The 10,680-nt window shown below is 38.8% G+C and overlaps 1 protein-coding gene across 16 annotated transcripts in view; it reads right to left on the bottom strand.

Moving 5' to 3' along the window:
• celf6 (CUGBP Elav-like family member 6) overlaps positions 1-10,680 on the bottom strand; it is a 156,591-nt gene that overhangs the window by 119,065 nt on the left and 26,846 nt on the right. The window lies entirely within an intron of this gene.

Raw genomic sequence — 10,680 nt, 5'->3', positions numbered from 1 at the left:
AAGTGCGTATGTTCTCACATAAATGGGTAGGAGATGATTTGAAAGCCTTATATTGATCTGACACTAGCCGTGGGCTGTGAGTTGGGAACTTCAACCTCTTTTTTCCTTTTTTCCTTCATAAATAGTCTTTCAACTCTCATTAGTTTACATATTCAACACCACCTCTGTATAACAATGTGGCCTGAATAATCAATAATAGATTGATCAGTCTCAATTCGTGCAGCAAAGGAAAAAATTCATGAACTAAATATTTAAACAATACGTAAAACCTTTGCTTTTATTTTGGCTAACCATGTGCAAGGTTTCCACCAGAAATGTTATTAGTCCTCACCAGTGACATGCCCAGAAGGGGTTGGGATTTTCCTAATTGTTGGTAAAATTATTCAGCCACCATAACACAGAACTGCACGGCACAGATGAACCATGCAGGTTCAAACACAAGGAAACTCAAATATAGGATACATCATGAGAGGGATGACACAACAAAGGAGAACGGGAGAATGAGACAATAGGAACAACGGAAGAGGAAACAAGTGGAGAACACAGCAGAAGCTAATCACGAAAGACAAACGAGACACAAAAGACTACCAGAAAATATTAACATACAAACTTGACACAGAAGGATGCAGGAGAAAGCTAAGAAAATAGCAATAAACTATACAAAATAACCCTTAAAAAACATTCGTTTGGACAAAAAAGTGAGATTCAAAATATAAAGATGCTACTAATCAAACTAAGAACCAAATGGACACCACAACAATAAACAATACAAAAGAATTCAAAGTACACTACTAAAAATTTTGGGTCCATAATCTATGACCATTGCTGAGAGCAGTGAGTCATGATAATTCTTATTCGGATAAAGATTTAATAATTTAATTTACCATAATCTATGAACAAAAAGGTACAGGTACTGTATAGAAACTGTTAAAGGAACAGAATCTGGTTTAATAATTTTGTCTCAAAAAAGCATAAAGTACAAATGTTTAGATGAGACACAGTTATGGGCCTTATATTTATTGGCAATATATTCATATTTTCTAGTAGTTTGAGCAGTGCATTCTCATATTCAGTTAATATTTTACTGCTTCCAGACTAGTAAATTATTAAGCTATTAAGTGCTAGCATTATTACAGGCTCTAGCAGTACTTATATTTACGTTTTTTGAATTATATTTCTAATAGAAGTTGTATTTTTTGTGCTACAGAGCCTACAGTAATGTATCCATCTCTCGCGGTAAGTGACTTCCTGTGTAACATTTTTTTTATATTCTAACTTCCATATCATGTCCTAGTTCTTCTTTCATTTACAGTTTCCGCTATCTGGTTGTAATAATTCTTGTTAAAGTCTTACTTCTGTCTATAATTGTAGTTCCAGTTGTAGCACTACATTGTAGATTGTAGCCTGTGATACAGTGCTAATTACATGTGCTAGTACATGGGTTTTGCTGTAGTTGCCATTTCTTTTTTAGCTCACATAGTAATTATAATTCTTGTTATCTTTTTTTAATAGCTATTGCTCTCTGATGGGTTTTAGATAAAGTATTTCAAGCTCGTCTTTAATCAAGTTCATATTTTATTCATCCTTCTGTTATTTCTAGCTTTATATTTTAAGTTGTAATTTTTGGCAATTACTCCATTACTTGCTAACATTGCCTTCAACACATTGTCACATAATTAACATTTAACAAACACAAAAAACAGCCTCACCAATCCCCATTCTTTCATTCTATTATAAAATGTGGAAAAGATGAAATTTGAGGTTACAGTGCCAAAAGATTGCTTTCTTATTTGTTACCTGCTGAGGATCAGGCTCTAACTGCTTAGCTGCAGCAGAGTATTTCACTGCTAGCTTTGCGTTAGCATCTTGTCTTCGCAGATGTTTAAAAAGAGTTGATGTCCTGTTAGCAGTTGTTTCTGCCCTGAGCACAGTTTGCACTTTACCATCACTTTGCTGTCCAGTTGTGAAAAAAAGAAAAGAAAAAAAAGAAGGAATGTCCATATCACACGTCTCAAAAGTTGTAGACCCCCTATGCACACAAGCTGTCTGTAGCAAGTGCTGGAAAAACAAGCACTATTCACAAGTGTTTTTCCATCAACCCATCACACAGATCACTGCAGAACCACAGATCACTGACAACTGTAACTGTAATGTGATTACTGAGTTTAGTACAGTAATGCATCACATTACCACATTACAGAAAAACATAATGTGATTACCCACCCAGCAATGGAACTAACAATGCTAAAAATGGGAATTGCAGTGTGGCAAAAGGTATATGTCGAATTCTCGATGTAGCTCAAGCTGCAATAATGTTCATCCACTTTCCCAAACTGCTTTTGATTTTGTTTTGAGATGCTGGACTAATATGCCATGGTAACTAACCTAAGGCAGTCAAATATCTGATTGGTCAAGGGAGGGGAGTGGTCCCGCTGCGTATAGATGAGTGCTCAGATAATTGGTTGAGAGAATTGGGAGTCGTCAGTGGCCACTCTAACAGAAATGGGTCTAGCCAGCTGAGCTCCCAGCTCCTTAAGTGCCATTTTAACACAGTCCTTCCCCGTGCCTTTTAATTGCAATCAGACTTGGAGGGCGTAGACATGGCCCTGGCCGTCCATTATAAACATATCTCGTATGCTCGTCAAAGTGAGAAAACATGCGCATTCAGTAAAAAATATGTTAGACCTATGCCAATGGTCTAGACAAGACACACACATATTCACGTTGACAACAGAACAGACATCTTTCAGATCCACACTGCTGACACACCAGAGGGAATAAACCTGGCAGAGAATTCAGCTTTTACTCTGACTCACTCAGAGAGAACAGGGAAGACAGAAGCTTTGTCTTGGGTGTAGCTGTGTGGCTGTGAGGATCGATAGATTTAACCAGCAGGGGCTTGGGTCTGTGGAGCCAGAAGAGACACAGGCAGGAGGTTAGGGCTGGGCTGAACAGCCTGGAAATGTTTTATCACCACTACCGGCAAGGCACTGTCTCCCATCAGGGGCACAAGAAGCTTAGGGACTTGAGAGCCTGTGTGCATGTTTGTGAAACTGTGTGCTGTGCTGGGATATGTCAGTGTGAATGCATAAACTGTGTGTGACAAATATTACATTATTGTCCTGGGTGTTTCACTTGCATGCTGATATTGTTTGATTCAATTTGGCATCTGCAAAAGACCTCAGTAAAGCCCACTGCTATTGTTTCTGTTTTGTTTGTTTTCTGTTTTTGTTTATTTGTTTTTTGTTTGAAGAGGAGAGGAGAGGAGAGGAGAGGAGAAATATGATGACCTGTCACACTACTGCTGACAATGGCGTCACCCAAGTCAGAGCAATAGTTTGCAGCTTGGTACAAATTCACTATTAGTATCTCAGGCGTATCACAGACATATCAGTTTCCAATGTCTCATCAGTGTCTTCTGCATATTTTTGTTGTGGAACACAGCTGTGTATTGCTGAGTTTTAGATAGGCGAGAAGATAAGAGGATGTTAAAGAAACTCAGAATGACAAATGAATGCTATGTGTGTTATTCATCTCAAACACAGACAATTTTGGTCTCTGACAATTTCATTCATTACGCTAGACAAGTCATACAGTAATTGAGCTGAATATGTTGGCCTAATGTCTTAGCCCTCCAAACAAACAGTGCTGTCGTAATTTGTTTTTAATCAGATTGCTTTGTTTTGGCTGATAAAATATGCTAACTTGCATTATTATGAGTAATGAGAGAAGCAGAACTTACTGAGCAGCAGTACTTCCCACAGACACCAGAAAAAAAAGACACCAATTGTGTTTGTACAGTAGATGCAAATCTGCCTGTCTTGCTGCTGTTGGTCGATTTAAAAGACACCATCTGATATGAATGTTGTTGTCTTCTCGTGTGGTTTTTACCTTTCACCCGAATCAGACCAGATCTGTGCTGTGATCCCAGGACTTTAATTAAAATGCACTTCTCAACTCAATATTCGGATTAGCTGAGGTTTAAGCGCAGACTGTGAAATTTAATTTGATGTTATTTTCTGGTACAACAAATGAGCAGGTAAACAACTAAAGACCTTTAATATAATCCTCTCTATTGCCAAGTGGCATTCGGGTTGTTAAAGATACCTTCAAAGAAGTATTTATTGTATATGTGCAGTGCTGTGCATATTGTGACGGGCCACATATCTCAGTGCACAACACTTATGTTGTTGTTTACAGGGTATCCATATGTAATCTGAAAACTTGTGCTGTCTTGTAATTATAACGATTCTAACATGTGTTTGGTTAAATAACCCGATAACTTTGTCACACTGTGTTTCCATGTATCCTTCTAAATGCTCCTTATTTATTTGTACACCATTTTAAAAAAAAAGTACTTTATTGATTTCAAAATTTTACTACTATTATTGTTATTATTATACTTAAAGTTAACCATACACAAAGCGACATTTTAGGTGTACCTTTTCAACCACTTGTTAATGGGAATATCTAATCAGCCAATAATATGACAGCAACTCAATGCATTTAGGCATGTAGACACAGTGAAGACAACATGTTGAAGTTGAAACTGAGCGTCAGATTGGGGGAAAAAAGAGATTGTTTACGTTACTTTGAACATGGCATGGTTGTTGGTGTCTGAGTATTTTAGAAACGACTGATCTCCTTGGATTTTCCCACTTAACCATATCAGGGCTTTGCAAAGAATGGTCTGAAAAAGAGAAAATACCCTGTAGGCAACAGTTCTCTGGAATAAAATGCCTCATTGATGTCAGAGGTCAGAGGAGAATGGGCAAACTGCTTTGAGCTGATAGGAAGGCAACAGTAAATAACCACTTGTTACAATTTGGGTATGCAGAAGAGCATCTCTCACTCACAGGATGAACTTTGAAACAGAGGAGCTACAGCAGTTACTAGGTGAAGACCACACCAGGGGCCACTAATATCAGATAAGAACTGTAACTGAGGTTACAGTTCACTCAAGCTCATCAAAATTGGACTGATAACTGATGACTGGAAAAATGTTGCCTGATCTGATGAGTCTCGATATCTGCTGTAACATTCGGATGGTAGTGGTTCAGGCTGGTAGTGGTGGTGTGGGGGATACTCAATAGGTACACTATGTGCCCACTATTACAGACTGAGTATTATTTAAAGTGGACATGAAACACAACATCTACAAAGGTTAATTTACACCATGGAGCCCTACTCTAACAAACTGTTATAGAGTTAACACTGTCTGTGAAACTGGATTTAAGAAATAAGTGTACGGGCAGCATCCTGTGCCAGTACAAAACATGATGGGTTTGTTGACTGGTTGCTGCTAAACAGACTTATATTACTTAGTTAGCTAACTAGAATAAGAATAGGTAACTCAGTGAAAAAACAAATAGGGCTGGTAGGTGATCAATGGTATTTCATGTAATAAAATACTATTTTTTTCCCCAAGAACACCTCAACAGTTTACAGTGTAACAGATTATTACATGTCCATAACACCACAAATACAGGATTTTTTACCAAGGCACCATCGGGAATCCTGACATCCATCAGCATTTCCACAGGGGAAACAGATTGACGTGTGCCACGAATAAAACAAAGGAGACTATTTTATTGCATGAAATAGTGCTGATCGCATTTTGCCAACATATTGTGGGACGGCAGTACTGGCCTGATGAGAAAAAATCTGAGTGTCTGACTTCAGCTTGTTGGTCTGGTGAACCACCGGTGCACCTAACTCAGACAAGCTCTCCACACAGTCCTCATTCAAAAGTGCTCTACAAACACTAACATTAAGGATAATAGGTGGATTTCCCGTTTCAGTTCAGCTAGCCAAGTGAAAAACCACTTACTGCAAAAGAGACAGAGAGTACATGCGTGTTTTTTTAACAACTCTTTTTTTTTTAAACTCATTGTTGCATCCAGGGGCAGTAGAAAAATGACTTATGTGAACTGTTTTGGAGTACTTGAATAGGGCTTTATAAATGTCGTTTTTTTATGTAAACCTGCCTGCATACCATGTTCCATCAGGATAACACGTCACAGATCTCACATAATCTCGAACTGGTTTCTTGAAAACGACAACGAGTTGACTCACTCCAACAGAGCACTATTGGGATGTGGTGGAATGGGAGAATAGCTTCATGAATGTGCAATCAACAAATGTACAGCAACTGTGCTATGCTAATATATCAATATGGACCAAAATCTCTGAGGAATGTGTTCAGCACTGTATTGAATCTATGCCACAAAAAAGGAAGTTAGTTCTGAAGGCAAAAGTGGGTCCAACCTAGTACTAGCATGATGCCTGTAATAAAGTGTCCAGAAAGCTTGTTTTGCTTAAGTTATGAAACACAAGTATTGCCACAAACATGACCCACAATTTATTTTTTGTTAGTGTTTGTCTCTTTGTTTGTGTGTTTTTAAAACCTCTAAAAGTGTAACTGGATGGAAATGGTATCTCTAAAGCTGGGTCGAGCAAACACTTCATCCAATTTGCCATCTGTGTAATTTCTGTTTACATGGTAATAGTCTGTCAGTTTGTGTTTGCATTGGTTCTCAGGGTGGGAATATGAAGGTGCATAAAAACAGCTTATCCTGAATAAAAACAAAATCAGGAAATGAGCTTTACTTAACTATAACACTCCAAAACATAAATTGCATGTAAGTACACTTATGAAATTCAATCCCTTTCCCAATCTTTTTTTTTTAAAATCAGTCCATGCTGTAAAGGAAATGACTAAATTAGTGCAAATCAACAGGTGTCTTTACTGTCAAACCTGCCTCAAAACACCAGGAAACTACTCAAACACTGACATGAATGACTTAAACAGTTTGTACTCTGCTTTAATTTTCTTATTTAAATCTTTTGATAAAATAAAAGGATCAACTACCAAGAATTGTTCCTGTCCATTTTAAATAGGCTATTTGTGAACATGGCTATTATAAAAAGGCGTGAAGCTCTGAATCTAATCAAATCATTTTGGAAATTGTGTAAAAAATTGCTCCAACGAATTAATCACGCATCAGAATCACAAAAAAGCAACACAAAAGTGTGTGTGTGTGTGTGTGTTATTTCATTTCATATCACTCTTATTTACAATAAGAAGGCATATGGTCTGTTTAAAACTCCATGTCAGTTTTCCAGCATGGTGCAACCTGGTGTCTTAAGATCTGCTTCGGAGATCTAATAACCCAACACTTGGTGCTAGTATAAGTACTCAAAGCTATACCTAAGCACTCAGCTCAAACTTCACATTTTTTTTACATAAAAATTAAACTCAGCTAATTAACAAGCTCAATGAAGAAATTGGATGATAATTGAACCTTTTTTTATGCTTGAATACTTGAAACCAAACTAAATCCATATCTAAATAACCCACAGGCAAGGCAGAGTTGGGACACCAGCTGCTTAAAAGACCAACAGTTTTTACTTCTTTTGTAAGGGCTACGATGAATCTCAGGCAAATGCAGCTTTGGATTCCAAGCACACCTCTGATATGTCAACTCTGGGAGAATGCTATAATACTGGACATAATGGCATAAGGAGGATTGCTGTTGGAGTGTATGTGTGTGGAGAGGTGGATGTGGTGTGTTGCTGGTAGACAGGAGTGAATGACGGTAGAAAAATGTCTGCAGATGGACGCTGAAACAGCCATACATCCTCGTTAGATCCCCTGTCTCCCAGCGGCCGGAGCAGTCCCCTCATCTTACACACACACACACACACACACACACACACACACACAGATTCATGCTCACACAGGCATACAAACACAAACATCCACATACTATAGTCCAAGGATTAACTACACAGATTGTTGTCAAAATTGCAGCCGTTGCAATAGAGAATTCATGCTCAAACGCAAGTTGAAACAACAGGTACAAACACTGGGATGAAACTAGTTTTTGTCTTAAAAGTGGCATTGCTGCTAGAACATGATAATCTTCGCTTCCCTTTTCTTTAATTTGATATTTCTAATTATAACTGTCTTCTATCCAGACAAAGTTATTACACAGCTGCTTTGTGACTTGACAACATTTTTAAAAATTCTTTTAAGACTTTTACTTATTTTTTTCAAAGAGGACTGAATGTGACAAATGCCAATACTGCTCACATAAGCCCAGTGACAATGGGACGATTGTCACTGGTGATTACTAGATACAATTTTAGCCTGTGCACCATCATACTCAAGAATGTTGGGTGAGAAAGTATTTTGATATGTCAATAATGCTAAACACTGATGAGCAGTTCAAGGTGTACCTTGACTCTCACCCAGTGTCAGCTGGGATAGGCGCCAGCTCTCATGTGACCATGAAAAATACATGTATTTAAGAAAATGAATGAATGAAACACAGTCCTAGATAAAAATAAAAAAAAAAGTATCTAATTTTAATGCATTCCAAAAATGATGACCTTTGCAAAAGTTGGCAATACATCTGACAGTAGTTGAGATATCCTAGTCTGGACCAAAGTGGGTTACTAATCTTAAAAGGAAACAAACGTAGAGAACAATGCCTTCTTTTCATTCTTAGTGAGTCCAAAGTTATTAGTGGCAAATCTTTATCAGCACCACATTAAACTGCTACAAATGCTAAAAGATTTTATTCACTACCATCCCTGCTCTTGCCCTCAAGGATACCAGTTCTGAAATCCTGAAGAGAGCTGGCAGATCTACAATACAAGTAAAAAATGAGGCAAACAAAGAAAGAAACAAACAAATGGCTGCTTGCGTCTATATTCACTACCTCTCATTTTTGTAAGCTTCACTGTGCCATCACACCGGCCTTCAGGGCTCACGGCTTCCACAGTTGAGGCAGTCAGAGGTCAATAATGAATAAACATGTGTGGTCTGCAGCGTGGATACTGGGATAAATAGAGCGAGGGAGGAAGATGAATATTGAGTTAACGTGCTGAGCACGGTAGGGCTACATTCCCAGTTCCCAAGTCACAATGTCCTCTGCTGTTAGTCTCAGTCTGGCTTGTGAACATAAATATTTACATGGCTGTCACGATCAGGATTTATAGGCTATCTCTCTCCTCTCCCCGTAAGAAAATATAAAGTATACTCTATTCACTCTTTTCTTTCACAAAGGTAAGCTTCCTTTTGCACAATGGCAATGAAATTCCTGTTTGCTCTGGGATGTCTATGCAGCCCTGTGTTCACTGTATTGTCTACAGTGCATGAGGTGTGAATATTGTCTCATTATATTGACAGTTCTCGTCCTTGCCAGTTTCAATAACCAACATCCAGCAAAAGAAGTGCTGTAATATAAACAGCGGATATTTCCAACTGGTGGGGTGGTGAAGTCAGACAAAGGGAACAAAAGCAATAAAACACAGACACTATACTTATAGGTCCAAGAGGCCTATTTCTTTGTAATACTGGATGCAATAACAGCACTGCAGGCTAATCTGTCTGATATGCTTGATGCTTATTTGTGGAAGTTTCTCCATGCAAACTAAATGTTTGTTATCATTACTAGAAAATTCTCAGTTGTTGCAGCACCAATGCAAACACCCCTATTTTTCTTTTTTTATCAATGCTTCTTCTTCCTACTGATTCCATCTTTGGCTGCCAGTGCCAAATCTATTTTGTCATGTAACTCTTGTGATAGGTTGGCATGTAATTAACTCTTTGGCATATGCTGTGGGTTGTCATTTGCTAGGCAATAAATCTCTGCTCCTTACTGTAGGTGGGGAAGCCATTCAATACTGTGTGCTCAGCTTCAGCAAATATCTTTCTCTAACACCTAATCACCTTCCCTGTCCCCAACCTGTTTGGTCCAAGAGGCCTAATTGGCCTTCTCATATGGGAGCAAATGTTAACTAAATGTGTTTCGTTTTTATAAACACATTTAAAAGACTGCTGTAGCAAATGCAGCTTTCGGATAACTGACTACTGTTAATCTGATTGTGTATTTTGAGGCCTTGTTTTTTACTTATTCTCACAAGCTCTTCCGTCATTTCCTTTCAACCACTTTATGAGTTATGAGGCTCATCTTTCCTGAAGATCACTGGTGTTCACCCAACTGTTGCTTACGTACAGTGTGTCTGCCAAAACCAGAAGTTAGATAACAAGTAAGAATGTGGTTGTCCCTGAGTGCACATGCGAAGTGAAGAAATGAGGAGTTCGGGGCAAGGTCTGGGCGAGTGGGATGGGGTGGGGTGGAGGGGACTGGGCGGGTGAGGTGATTATATGTGTGTGTTTTTAGAGATGGATGAACAGAGTAAAGATTGCACTCATCTGTCGTGGTACAGTGCTCCCATCAAGTCTAATGAGTGTGCCGGGGTGACCTCAGTCTCATAGGTTCACTGGCCTGATTAAACATCGTCTCAGACTCGGCTCAGGGGATGCTAGGCAGACCAGCGCCGTCTCTCCTCTTCTCGCTCCCCTTTCTTGCTACCCTCCGTCGTTCTAATGGCTCCTTCTGATCTAACCCCATTTATCTCTATCACCCCCCACCACCCTTCCCACCCACCCACATACATACACACCCTCACCGTCAATGTTACTCTAACAGTGATCCTACCTTTGTTTGACTGTCATCTATCTTTATCAATATTTGTTCTCTTGGCATGGGTTCGTAGCTCATATGTCTGACAGCTGTAGGTTTTGACTGTCATCGGTGTGCATGCTACTCATGAACACCCTAATCCCAACCCTCACATTTACTTCAACTACCATCTTTCTATGTTTAT

Source organism: Neolamprologus multifasciatus, chromosome 1 (assembly GCF_963576455.1).
Source record: "Neolamprologus multifasciatus chromosome 1, fNeoMul1.2, whole genome shotgun sequence".
NCBI lineage: Eukaryota > Metazoa > Chordata > Actinopteri > Cichliformes > Cichlidae > Neolamprologus > Neolamprologus multifasciatus.
This window is presented reverse-complemented; position numbering and strand designations above follow the sequence as displayed.